Source organism: Pan troglodytes, chromosome 1 (assembly GCF_028858775.2).
Source record: "Pan troglodytes isolate AG18354 chromosome 1, NHGRI_mPanTro3-v2.0_pri, whole genome shotgun sequence".
Classification (NCBI taxonomy): domain Eukaryota; kingdom Metazoa; phylum Chordata; class Mammalia; order Primates; family Hominidae; genus Pan; species Pan troglodytes.
Genome location: NC_072398.2, coordinates 61,001,685 through 61,016,728, shown reverse-complemented (window position 1 = coordinate 61,016,728; position 15,044 = coordinate 61,001,685).

The window sequence follows — 15,044 nt, the reverse complement described above, 5'->3', positions numbered from 1 at the left end:
TAGTTTTTGGAGTTAAATTTATCAGTCATTTCCCTATGTAAATTTTAATTTTTTTTTGCTTTAAAGTTTTTAATATATTTTCCTATATTCTCTAAAAATATAAAATATTATGTTTAATGTTTAGGCCTATAATTCATAAATCATGTGCAGTTGATTTTTTGCATGTTGTAAGGTAAAGTCTATTATAAATATATACATGTAATAGATACATGTAATGTACACATTTCTTTAAACATATATACATATATATGTGCATATCTAAGAACTTAGACCTCTTGGAAATAATATGCTGGTATATGCACATGTATGTAAATATATAATTTCCAAGAGTTCTAAGTTCCTTTTATATCCAATTATCCTGGCTTAAATTTGATCACTTTTTGGTTATATTTTCTTGCACTTTATTAAATGATATTCTTTATTTATTGATTTGAACATCTCACATTATTTAAAAATTCTAATCAGTCTTTGCCATAAAATTATTTATTTGGAGAGAATGAATGTACATATTGTTGATTTGTTGGAATATTGCTATTAGCATTAGTTTTTATTAGTGTTTCAGAATTTTAGTTTCCAACATCATTTTGAATAGAAGGTTTTATTTATAAATTATCATAGTTTTATTACTCCCTTCCTCTGTTCCTAGGCCCTATCCTGGACCTGGTAGTCACCAACCCACAATTTAATTTGTTCTTTACATGGTCTTTTCCATAGTTTGACAGAAATAATAGACAGATTCAGACACTGTTGTACTATATTTCTGTTTTTTTTTTTTGTTGTTTTAATCTACAAAGGAGCCTACCCTACCTCTTAGCAAAAAGTAAATAATAGCAGAAAAAAATGATCCCTTGCCAGAACCAGACATTTGGCCCTTCCATCTTCTACAATTAGAGCCTAGCAGGCCTATGGCTCAATTCCTGCTGCTTTCTTTGTATTTCTGCTCAATTTTTCAGCCATGAAAATGTAAATTTTATTATTGAAATTGACCATCATGCTTTGTATTTTTTTCTTTCATTGCTTTTTTTCTTTCTTTCTTTTCTTTTTTCTTTTTTTTTTTTTTTAGCAGAGGAATCTACCAGAACATTAATTCCCTAAGCCATCTGGCTAAAAGTCTGGAGTTCAATTTTTAATAGAAGGTGTTTTTATTCAGAAATTATTTAGGGATTGAGAATATTAGGGATATACTCTAATTCCTCAATTTTATGATAACTATTTACCCTCTGATTTGTATTTTGTAAGGAATGGATATGTCACTATAAAGCTTTCCCAAATCTTTCACTTACCCACTAAACAGATGCCATGTACCCTTGAATAGTACCTGATGGGAAGGACTTATTTATACCTCTACGCACTGACTCAGGTGAAAAGAATGGGGATCATAATGAGGAATTTCTGTTTTGAAGAAATGAATTAACATTTTAAGCCTCTTTTAAATAAAACATTCTTGGCTTTTTTATTTTTTAATTTTTTTCAGATTTATTAAAGTACAATTGACAAAAATTGTATATATTCATGATGTGTAACATGAAAACATTGTTAGCTTCTAAATAACATGAAGCCATGATCAAAATGTTCAAACATTTGTTTTTTACACACTCAAATATAGCTCATGGGTTATTCTAATGTCTCAATTTTACACTATTATTAAAACATACAAAACAAGCACAAAATGATTCATTTATCTGTACCCCCTAATAAATGAATGTTTCTAGTCTGAAGGGCAAAAGTATCACATCTATATTTAAGTTTTATAGTTCCTATGAATTCCATAAGTTTATATGCTAATTTAACAGACCTTATTTAACATGTTATTATTATGTTTGACAAAACATATAAAAGGCAAAACAGAAATATATTTTTCTTTAACTCCATAGGAAAATGTAGGTCACCTTTAGACCTAGAATATCGACATCTAATTATCCACAAAACTCATTTGATCTTCTATGTTCTTGCTAGCCTCATTGTAACAAAGCTTACTACAGAAATCAGTCACTCATTTCCAAATTTTAATTATATTCAACATAAAAGAAATATAATAGAGTAATTATGTGTACTCTAAAGGTCCACTTTTAGGAATTAAAGAATATTAGTAGTGATTAAAACAGTTTTTAGTAACTATTGATATCTCAATACTAATTTAAAACAGTATTTAAAAGACCCTTTTTTTCCTTATTCTCTCCTATTTAAGCAGCTAAAATTTGGAATTTGTTTTCAACATGAGATAGTGCAAGCTGATTTCATAGTGTGACAGGAATTGGCTTTTGAAGAAACAACTCAATTCCAGAAGTACTGTTCCAAAACAAATAATATTTCCTCTTCCATTCATAAGAAAACAGTCTTTGTAGTAGGAAGTGGCCCCAGATTTCCCATCACCCTCTACTGTTACACCTTCCCTTTTTGTAACAGACTAGTATAGTCTATCTCTTTACTTCATATTTAAGATGACATATTTGGAGTTATTTCACCTGCATTTGCTTATCTCCTCTTGAATGTGTAAGAAGTGACTCAAATTTAATAGGATTGAAATGGAGGTCTTAACTCTCCCAACTCAACATAATCTTCTCACAGTAAAACTAACTATCATTCAGCCAGTTGTTCAACTTAGGAACAACTTCAGTGCATTTTTTTTTACCACCCAGTTGCAATTCCTCACAATGTGTTGTCAGTTCCACCCTACTCCAAGTATTTCTCAAATTCATTCATTTCTTTCTTACTCCACTGAAAGTTTCTAGTTCATGATGTTACTATTATGATAAGCTTTTGTAGTTGGTCTAACTTCTTCATATTTGTTTTCCTCCAACCTATTGTCAGAGAAGCAATTTAGATTACTCCACTTTTCTGCTTAAATCCATCAATGATTTCTTAGGGCTTTTAAAATAAAATCCAAACTTCTTACAATGACCTACATGTCCTTGCATGCTCTAGCTTGTTTGCAATCTTTCATCCTCACTCTCTTGCAACAACAACAGACTTCCTGGCTCTCTATTCTTGCAACTCTATTATAGTACCACTTCCAGGCATATGAATATCCTAAAACCTCCACCTGATATATTCTTCCCTCAGCTGTTTTCTTGGAAGGCTCATTCTTAACTTTCAGATCTCAGCTCAAATGTCACCTCTTCACAGAAGCCTTCCCTGATTATCCTAAAGACTCTTCCATTTTCTCTCTTCTCATCACCCTTTGAATTTTTTGGTAGTACTCAACATAATCTATAACCAATTCAACTTAGTTCCTTGTATGTGGTCTTAATCTCATTTAGAATATAAATTCCATGAATGAAAATATTTACCTATTTTATGCCTCATTTCATTCTGGAAGCTCATAGGGTATTATGATGTCATAGGTACTCTGTAAATATCTGCTGCTTGCTTGAATTTTGTGGCTGCATAGCATAAGTGTTAATAATACACAATTTAGAATCATAGAGATCTCATTTCTAGTCCCACTTAATTTACTTTTGTCCTTGGACTACTCACTTAGCTATTTTGAGCCTGATTCTTTATTCTGATTAGTACACATTTTATAGAATGTTCTTAATATTAATATTAAATTATGTATAAAATGACAAATAACATTTATTGAATGTTCAATATGTGTATAATATTCTAATAGGGATTTGAATAAACCCTATCATTTAGCTAAATCAATAACCTAAAAGTTAAACATTAACACGGTTCCCATTTTTTAGATTGAGAAGACTGAATCTAATAGAGTTAAGTGGCTTTTCCAAAGTCACACAGCTAAAAATCTTATTCCAGATAATGAAGTGAGATATTATCTGTAAAGCTGTTGTGTTCGTGGTTACTGCAGATTTTGTTGAGATATAAAATATTTTTAAGACTGAGATTACTTGAGTTAAAATCTTTTAACAAAAACTCAGTTTTAATAGCCATAAAACATAAGTTCTGGGTCTTCTCTGTATTTTCCTGCATGCCAAATGTTGATTCTTACACTTGATATACTTATATCAAGCTATTATTATTTATTTATTTTACTGTGAACGACTCTTTAAAGTATGTATTAGTCTGTTCTCTACAGCTATAAAGAACTGCCCAAGACTGGCTAATTTATAAAGAAAAGAGGTTTAATTGACTCACAGTTTCACATGGCTTGGGAGGTATTAGGAAACTTACAATCCTGATGGAAGGGAAGCAAACACGTGATTCTTCACATGGTGGCAGGAGAGAGAAGTGCCAAGCAAAGGGGCAAAAGCCCCTTATAAAACCATCAGATCTTGTAAGAACTCATTCACCTGTCATGAGAACAGCATGGGTGGACTGCCCCCCATGACTTAATCATCTCCCACAAGGTCCCTCCCTCAACATGTGGGGATTACAATTCGAGTTACAATTCAAGATGAAATTTGGGTGGGGACACAGAGCCAGGCCATATCAAAGTATAATTTTGAATTTTAGAGCTTGTGTTTTCATTAAATGTTTTGAGATTAGGTAAAACTGACATGACTATTAGATTTTGTTTTGTCAGATTCTTATTAAGTTGTTTGACATCCTGTAAATTGATGTAAGAGCTTTTATTTTAAAAAGCGCATACAACTATCACATCACATCTTATTAGAGACTGCATATTCCCTGCAAAGCAATCAGTTGAAAATTCCAATTTCAAATAAATATTTATATTTTTATTGTCTTTTAATGTTTGTTCCCCATTAAATTCTGAGCTCCTCATTGACAGATTCTGTAGGGCTAGTTAGATTAGCTGTGTTATGAATGAGGTTCCTGATTATTGTTACCTGCCATTCTTCTTTTCACAAAATCCTAAATGTCTATAGGTTTTCCACATTTCCCTAATAACAAGATATAGAGAAAGTATAGTAATAAGAGATGATTAATGAAAAACTATTTGGGGCCACATTTGGTGCTCTGCTAGTCTCCCTGCTAAGAGGACCACTTTTTGAAAAGTTGATGTTGTGATGTAGTAATGCAAAAATCTTAAAATAGGTAATGTCAAACAACAGGTAATCTTCATAAGGTATTTATCTGGGTCCTCAGTACAGGGTTCAACAACCACAGACTCAGTTCCTGTTCTGATAATCTCCTACTGTATTAGCCTCTGAGTTAAAAACCTTTTCTAAGTTTATTGTATCTATTGAGAGTAGCAGCAACAGAAAGAACCTAAAACAGCATTAACTTAGCAATGAACTTTCTTTTCTTCTTCTGCACTTCTTTCCACTGAAAGAGTTTTAAAGGACAGCTGCAAAGGACAATATTTTGTCAATCATATCAATAGCATTCCCTCATTTTAATTTTATTTCTGTATAATCATTTATTCTACACTTAGACTCAGATTTTTCCTAAAATAATTTACATCTAAGGTAATGCTTAGTCAATGGTGATGGAACTGGTATACAGAAAGCACCTTATAAATTACAGTGATGAAGAAATCCCATTCCTATATCTGACTATTGAGTATGCCCTTTATACTGTGTTATGCATTTAAATGGGTTATCTCATTTAATGATTATAACAAAATTATGAAGTAGGTACTTTTTGAACCCCATTTTACAGGTGAGAAAATTGAGGTTTAGAGAGCTTAAGTAGCAAACAGTGATAGAACAAGGATAATTCACGATTCTGTCTAATTTTAAACTCTGTGTGCTTAAGTCTTAACCATTACTTTTAGTCCTTTTCTGTCATGCAATAATAAATTGGGACTTATCCAAATGAGTTCATTTTCTTGTATCTTATGACTTATATTGACATGACTTTATAATGCTATGTATATGCACGTACCTATGTTATATGGTAAAATGCACATATGTACATATGGTATGCTATACAAGCACATACTTTGGTAGCACACCTATGTTATACAATAACATATGGTCTATAAATAGGTGAAATGAAGCAGATTGGAGGAAATAATGTCAATACTGTATAATCCATCATTATGTAGGGAGGAAATCTCAATGTTCCTTGTTGCCTGTCAGAATTATTATAAATACAGCATGCTTTATTTTAAATCTTATGGCAAAATAGCATTCTTTGCCATTTTCAAACAGTTTTTATCCAAGTGCATAAACACATCTCCCACTTTGCTGCCCCTTGGCATTAATTATTTTGTCCTTCATTGACTGCACAGTCTTTTTTGAGGGTCTACCATGTGTTGGCATTTTGTTTAGCATGAAGAATCTATAGGTGAATAAAATATTTTTCTACCTTCAAAGATACCACTGACAAGTAGTGAAAAATGACAGAGAAATAGATATATGATATTCAGTGGAAAATACTTGTTTGATGGTAGATAATTGTATATGATATTTTCGTCATTCTATACTTCTCCAAAAATTGGGAAAGAGGAAGAGGAGGAGGGGAGGAGAAGGAGAAGAAGAAGACCAAGAAGCAAGGCACTTGCTCAAATTCAAATACTCCTTCGAAGTGTAGGTCAAGTTCCACTTCCTCCACAATATTTCTCTGGCATCTGCAATAGAAAGTAAACTTTCCTGTTCTGAATTCTTATACTTTTATTTTGTGTTCTTTAGCATGTGTTATTTCTGCATATGACTTATTTTCTCTGCTAGATTGTGAAACATGTTATATATTTCATTGATATCCTTTAGAAATAGCATGACTGCATTAACCCAACAGAGGCCCAGTGTATATTTTTTGATTAATTAAATACAATTGTAAATAGAATAAATTCAATAATGGAACGTCTCACACCATTATTTGTTAACTTCCAATGTCCCGCAAGCCCCCATCTCAAATACATGCTATTTTCATCATTGAGACTTTCTGACTTTGTTCTCTCAGACATTTATTCATCCTTTCCTGACTATTGTTAACAATGTGTTTCCTTTTTAAGTCATTCTATATTTTGCTTTGTATTATATTCATCTTTATGCTTATATGCAATGCAGTATATTGCACATAATGGAGATTATGCAATATTGTTCGTTAAATTTGCATTCCTTTTTTTTTTTTTTTTTGAAACGGAGTCTCGCTGTGTTGCCCAGGCTGGAGTGCAGTGGCGCAATCTCTGCTCACTGCAAGCTCCGCCCCCCAGGCTCACACCATTCTCCTGCCTCAGCCTCCTGAGTAGCTGGGACTACAGGCATCTGCCACCATGCCTGGCCAATTTTTTTTTTTTTTGTATGTTTTTAGTAGAGACGGGGTTTCATCTTGTTAGCCAGGATGGTCTCGATCTCCTGATCTCGTGATCCAACCCGCCTCGGCCTCCCAAAGTGCTGGGATTACAGGCAGGAGCCACCGTGCCTGGCCAAATTTGCATTCTTATTTTGTATTTTGTTTTTAATCACCTGGAATACATTCAAGTGTTGTAAAAATGTATACATCCAGTAAGTTGTGTGAAGAACATTTATCTTCCCCTAGAATGATGACACTAATGAAAGTCATAGCTTTTTTTTTGATGGTTTTCAAATTGTGCTTATGTTTATTTCTAGATTTTCCCCAATGAATAGAACAAAGAAAATTATTTTCATATTGGCAAATAACAGTAATGGTTTCAAGCACTCCAGTTAGTGCTTGCTATATAGATTTATCATTTTGTATGTATAGCCACATACTATTTTATAGTCAATTATTTAGGACAGTAGGTTGCTCCCACCCTCAAACAGAGTAAACTAATTTCAATTTGCCTTCTAACTAGAAACAACTGCTAATAATATGGAAACGTAATGAACACAAGGCAAGAATCTTTCACAGAAACTATTCCTGTTATGTTCATATAATATTCTTTTAAAAATACTACATTTCAGAGTTGTTTGGTAATGGAGAAAACAAGTCATCATAATTTCATGTAATCATGCTGTTCCTCTGAATAGTTTGTGAGTGTGACAGGTCATTTTTAATCCAGCTAGCTGTTTACATTATATTAATGTGAAAAACCCAAACTCCAAATTTGCAAGCTCTTGGTGCTAAAGTAATGTCTGTCTTTAAATAGCTTATTTCTTGATTCACCAGCAAAACAATTTTAATCAGTTTATTGCCTGCATCAATGTTCATTAACAGCAGGACAGAGCTGATTTTAGTAAATACAGTGAACTTTCTGTCAGCCTATTTACTGCATTAGTTACTGTAACATGTAAAAGAATTGGGTAACCAAAGCCTTATCGCAATATGGGCAGGCCAGGGAAGAAAAGTGAGAAAAGAGACATCTCACCAGGAGCAGGAACAAGTGTGGACAAGAATTTGCAAATACCACCTGTTAGAAGATTATAGTGTCTACAACTACTCATTAGGAAGAAAAAACAGTTAAGCATACTATACTTGTCTGAGCCAACAATTTTGACAAGGAGAAACGTACTCCTGCAAATAATTTTGATCCTTACGGGTAGATTATTCTACTCTATTGCTGGAGGTGAGAACACACACAGACACAGGTATATAATCACACACACACATCACACACACACACACACACACTTCAAATTACTTACCATCCTATACTAAAATTGTACAATTAGTCCACTCTGTCTCTTACTGCCTTGCAAAGTTAAGACATGGCTCTCATTATTTTATATCATTTTACTTCTATGCTCAAGTTCTGTGCCTACCACATAGTTAGAGATGAAGACACTTTGGTAGATCTGAGATCAATTGAAACCAAGAAGTCAGCAAAGGAAAACTTTCTTTTCTACAGTTTAGCAAAATGATCCTCAGGAACCTAACCAATTCCATGCGGTCTTTATCTCTGGAAATGTAGCATCATCCCTAAACTGAAAGAGAGCTAGGACTCTGAGTCACATCACCCCAGTTCTCCATTTTGTATCACTTTTCTCTCCTCTGTGTCAGGCAGATTATCATTGCAGATGCTCTGGGCACCAGATATTTTCTTCATTTAAATATTTCAAAACAAATATATAATGCCAATGCATTGTAATACACAGAAATACGTATTTATATGAATCCAAATGTAAAAAACAGTTCTAATATACATACATGTGTTCCTTAAGGCTGGTATAATTAGTAAAGTAGGAGAACGATGGCTATGCAAATCAAAGGTGGACCTAGCTCCCCAAAACCAACCTCTTGATTTTGGAGAACCTTATCTTACTAAAACCCCTGAGATTGCCTGTGCACTGGCGCACAGGGTTCTATAATAATCAGAAAATTTATTGGGATAAAGTCATGTTTGTTGGCCTGCTTTCTCCACAGGAAAGAATGGGTAAGACACAATATATAGCTGAGTATCTCAGATTCTAGGAAGAAGAAACATTTCACATTGTTCAATTTATGTGAATAAAAGTATGGTGAAGTTTATGATACGTTTTGGACTTGTGTCCCCACCAAATCTTATGTTGAATTGTAATTCCCAGTGTTGGCAGTGGGGCCTGGTGGGAAGTGATTGGATCATAGGGGCAGTTTCTCATGAATGGTTTAGCACCATCCCACATGGTATTGTCATCACAATAGTGAGCGAGTTCTTATGAGATTTGGTTGTTTAAAAGTATGCAGCATCTCAGTCCTCTCCCTTCTTCCTGCTCTGACCACATGAAATGCTTTTCCCACTTTGCCTTCTGCCATGTTTGAAAGTTCCCCGGCCTCAATCGAAGCTGAGCAGATGCTGTTATGCCTTCTGTACAGCCTGCAAAATTGTGAGCCAATTAAACATCTTTTCTTTATAAATTACCCAGTCTCAGTTACTTCTTTATATCAATACAAGAAGAAACGAATATAGCTAGAACTTAACACTCTGACTAAAGAAACAGGATAAAAGTTAAACAGCGATAGCATTAAACCACAATTGTAATGTAACAGAGCTTAGACTGTGTATAAATAGGTTTCTCCTACTCTTATTAAAAGAATATCGGACAAAGATTGTCTCAGTCATGATTGCTGTGTTGCAAACACACCAAAATTTTGTGGCATAAGATATCCATGGTGTTATACTTAAAAATGATGTTCAGGAATTTGAACAGAATGGTATAGTCATGGCAGGAATGGTTGTCTGTACTTTAAGATGTCTGAGGACTCAGGCAAGAACATTGAAGCCTGGGGTTCACTTATAGCCTGTGGGCTGAAATCATCTGAACACTCCTTCACTCACATGTGTGGCAACTGGGCTGGAATGATCGAATGCTGTGTTCAACCTGGGATGTAGACTGGAGTGCTTATATACATGGTTTTTCCACATAGCTTGGGCTTCTCACAGGATGGTGACTGACTCTGAGGGCAAACAGAGAGAGAGCAATGATTCCAAAAAGTTGTGATATTTTCACCCAAAATTCATAATTTTAATCCAAGATGAAAGTTATATAGACTTTTCTGACCTATCATTGTTAGTTAAATAGTGTCACTTTTGCTGCATTCTAATGGTTACAAGCCAATCAGTTCAGTTTCAAGGAAATGGGGCACAGGTATCACCTCAAAGTATTGGCAGCAGTAATCAGTTTTTCAGTCAATTAGCAGATGAACTAAATCAATACAATCTTAATTATCCTGAATTCAAACATAAATTTTAATAACTTCACTGAGAAAACACATATTATAAACGAATATTAAAAATAATAGTAGCTAGTGTTTCTAAACTGAAATTTAAGGCAGAATTTGAGACTATAAAAAGTGTGCATTTTCTTTTTAAATTATTTTTCTGGGAACTTTCTCGAGAGTGATTTTGCTTCAGTCCTGCTCTTAATCAGCTCTCTAAACTTTGATCCAGTACTTCCTATTAACTCAAAATCTGTGGGGCCATCTCAATAGTAGGATGATCTTCTGAACTGGCTTATGAACATCTCCAATTCCTTGAACGTTAAATAACCTCTCTACTTAGGGCCTGCATTAATAGTCTTTCTAACAGAGACATGCCTTTCCACTTACAGACATGAAAAGCTCCAATAATGTTTTTAGGAGCTAAAAGTCAGGTGAGAAGAAATATATCATCAAGCAATTGCTGCCTTGAAATTGCCCAGTAGGATTCCAGGTTTCTAAGAAAATGTCTGAAGTTAATTGCACATTTTTATCCCCAATTACAAAGAAAGGTAGTGATTCCTACAGTAGGTTAATACTTCCACTTGAGAGCTAAATAAAAGGAAAATCTTTTTGAACTTGGCAAAGCACAGCAATTAATTTTGTCTGTTAGGATATAAATTAAATGCACAGCTACTAGTTAGGCTTTGAAAGCAGAAGGCTAGAGTCATTTTTAAACCACAGTAGGGTGTACACTAAATTCCGGATAAAATGGTATCTCTTCATTACCTGAATTAAAATGTATCTTTGTCTTTTTAAATTCTACCAATATTTCAAGTCCTATTTAGAAGTCAAACATTATATGACACCTTCCATATTATACCTAGCTGGTGATGATTTTACTTATGTTTTTGTTTAGTAACACATGTATGACATTTCACAGTGCCTTGTATCAGAGCTATTGGTGTACATATATGGCATTTCCCCATAACACTTAAATTTGTTGTATAGCTTTACAGATTTTATAAGTCATAAAATACATGACTTAAATTATATAAGTGATAAAAGTGCTTTTAAAATGCATTTTAAATGAGTAGATGTCACATCTAGTGTACAGAAAAGGACTTGCAAAAGTAAAAGTAATTTGTGAAATCAGAATATTTACCACAAATAAAATGCAAAAAGTGCTTGTCCATTTGTTTCTCTCGTGCAGTATTCGCATCCCCGTCTTCCATATTCAGTTTGTCTATATAAACACAAATTTTACTTTTCTGCTTAATTTCTATAAAAAGCAGAATATAATGGAATGATTTAGAAGAACAAATGAGTAAAACATAGCTATACTGTGAATCAAACTACTTAAAAAATTTTTTATTCCATAATGTAAGGTATTATATCTTGCTTTGTAAGAAACAGACTGAAGCAAAAGTACCTTCAATGAGTGTGTTGTAGTCTGTTAATACTGCTATAACAAAATACCTAAGGCAGTAATTTATAAAGAACAGACATTTCTCACAGTTCTGGAAACTGGGAAGTCCAAGATCAAGGCATCATCAGGTTCGGTGTGCCTGGTGAGGGCCTGCTCCATTGAAGGTGTCTTCATCCTCACATGGCAGAAGGTAGAGGGACAAAGGGCCTAAACTAGTTTCTTCTAGTTCTTTTATAAGTCACTACTCTATCAGTGAGGGCAGAGCCCTCATGGCTTAATCACTTCCCAAAAGACTCTATTCTTAATACCACCACAATGAAGATTAAGTTTCAACATGAATTTTGGCGTGAACATAAACATTTAAACCGTAGCAGAGAGTAAGGAGATGCATCTAAAGTTCATTTAGAGTATGTTAGTGATAAAGATGTTTCTTTTTCAACTTGCCTTTTATATGTTAAAGGTTTTACTGATACTTGCCTTCAAGATTTCCCTAAGCTAAAGTAATTTGAGAGAAACGTTTTTTCATATTTTTCTGATCCTCTTAAGGAAATTCTCTGCTTCCAGTCTCCATTACTATCTCCCAGTTCCTTTCCTTGGCATGCTTACTTTACTATTTCTTTGTTGCTACCATGAGCACAAAAAGAAAGTAGCTCAAAATAGCTAGGTGACAATACTTTAGATGAAAATCGGCATTGTGTATCATAGACCTAGAAAACTGGATTTTTCTCAGAAGTTCTAAAAACAGAAATTAATGGTAAAAGCATTGGGGAGTTTTATTCCATTTATTCCTACATGCTGTAGATATTTTTTAAAATGGTAAACTCAAAATAGAAAATGAATTGCTCTAAAATGTAATTTTTTAAACAAATAAAAACCAACACAGTGATAATTTAAAATTATTTCTTTTTTTTCCTCTAAGATGGAAGATTAGAGGGTTTTATCATGCCCCAGTCATTTGGAAATAGCAAAAGAGTGCATAAGTATCAACTCTGAGTTCAAGAAACAAAATGTGAATCCACTGAATTTGTGAAGGACACTCCAGATTCCAGGGAGGAGAACACGGGCAAATAGCCCCCATGATGGCGTCCAGCTAGTAAAAGTGAGGGAATCCCCAGGACATAAGAAAGGCAAAGAGCCTCTCTCTGTGACTCACCTTTTCTATGAGGATATGAGCAACCTGGGCTGAGAAGAGCACTATATTTCTCCTAACCCCTGGAGCTCACCTGGGGAGGGGCTTGGAGGCTCTGAGAGGGAAAGACACTGGGAAAAGTTACAGGCATTTTCCCAGACCTGAGATCAAGAGCAGGATGCCATTTTTCATCCAGGCACAAAGTAAGCCATTGTTTGGCAACCCAGCAGCATGACCATGCAGGGATTTTTTCTCAGGCCAGAGACTGGAGGGCTTGCTCTGGAGGGGTAGGGCCCTCCACAGCCAAAATTTTGGAAACTGCCTAAGTAGCACTCTCCTCCATTGCAGGCCTGGGGCAGCAGGAGAGCTGCTACAGGTACAGTTTCTCCTGGGTGACAAGGCTTGCAGTCAGGGACAGCTTGGTGACCTGGAACTGGTCTGCATGTGTCAGTGCTGGGTATCTCAGCCTGCTCCCCTGAGATGATGATGCAACGGCCCCTCTATGCACCATCCCGAGGAAGAACTCCAGGTATTCAGAGTACCCACTTACATGAACGAGCAACCTGAGGTGCTCCACCTTTCACGTGCAGAGTAGCTGGTATAAGGAAGCCCTCTCTGCTTCATATTCAGGTAGATCTCCAGGCATTCAAATCACCTGCTCACCTGATGCAGCAGCCTGAGCTGTCCCACCCTTCCTGAGCATAGATTGTGGTGCAACAGGGCCCTCTCTATTCCACAGTCAGGCATATCCCCAGGCAGTCAGAGGACATGCTCACCTGGATTACCAGCCTGAGCTGCCCCGTCCTACTTGTGCAGAGATCATGGTGGAGCAGGGCTTTCTCAACTTTGCACCCAAGTAGATTTCTAGACAGTTGGAGTACCTGCTTGCCTGTAACAGCAGCCTTCGGTGTCCCACCCTTCCTGTGAGGAAACTGTGGTGCAGCAGGGCTTTCTACACTCAATTCCCTGGCAGATCTCCAGGGATCCGGAGTACCCACTCTCCTGCATTAGGAGTTTAGGCTATGAGTATCAACTCTGTGAGCTTCTCTGCCCATGCAGAGAACTTGGGGCTGAGGAGGTTTCCCAGTTCCATGCCTAGGCACACCTCTGAGTGCTTAGTGGTCACCTACTGGATTTCCCTCAGGGTTGGTGTTTGTGCATGCCATCAGGGGATCTGTCGGTGGGCCTGCCCGGGCTGGCCCTGCTCACCTTGCCGCCTGCTCTCCCATAGGCCTAACCAGGGAGTTCAGACCAATGTGCACTCCAGGGATCAGCCCATTGCCTGAGGCAACAGACAGTTTCTTCTGATAAACAAGTATAAAGTATACACCCAGTCACTCTAGCCACAGCTAACTCTAACCCATAAACACCATCTACTGGCTTATAGGTCAAACAGCACAGCTCAATATAAAACCTGCTGAAAAATGTACATAGGGTTATAGAAGCGAAGCCAAAATACCCTACACAACATTCTACACAGTCATATGCCCTAGAGAGGAGAGGAAAAGAAAAGGAGAAGAAAAAACAATAATATTGTAGGGAAAGAAAAAGAAAAAAATCTACCTGCACAAAAATAATTACAAAAATCAGAAGAACCGGTATCTCTACATGATAAGGAAACGGTACATATATTCTGGCACTTTGAAAGATCTGAATATAGTGACACCACCAAAGGATCAGACTAGCTCTCCAGCAATGGTCCCTAACTATAATGGAAACCCAAAAATGACTGATAAGGAAATCAAACCATGGATTGCAAGGAATTTCAATGAGACTGAAGGCAAGGTTGAAAATAAACACAAAGAAAATTATAAATTAATCCAGGAAATGAAGAGATAAACAAATGATAAATCTGATTTTCTAGAGTTGAAAAACTCACTTAAATTTCTAAATACTACTGAAATCTTTGTCAATATACTGGACCAAGCAGAAGGAAATATTTTAGACCTGGAAAACTAGTCTTTCAAACTAATCGAGCCTGATAAAAATAATAATAATAATGAAGAATTTAAGAAATGAACAAAGTGAGAAATGTGGGATAAGGTAAAGAGATCAAATCTATGAATTACTGGCATTTCTGAGAGAGAAGGAAAAGTAAAC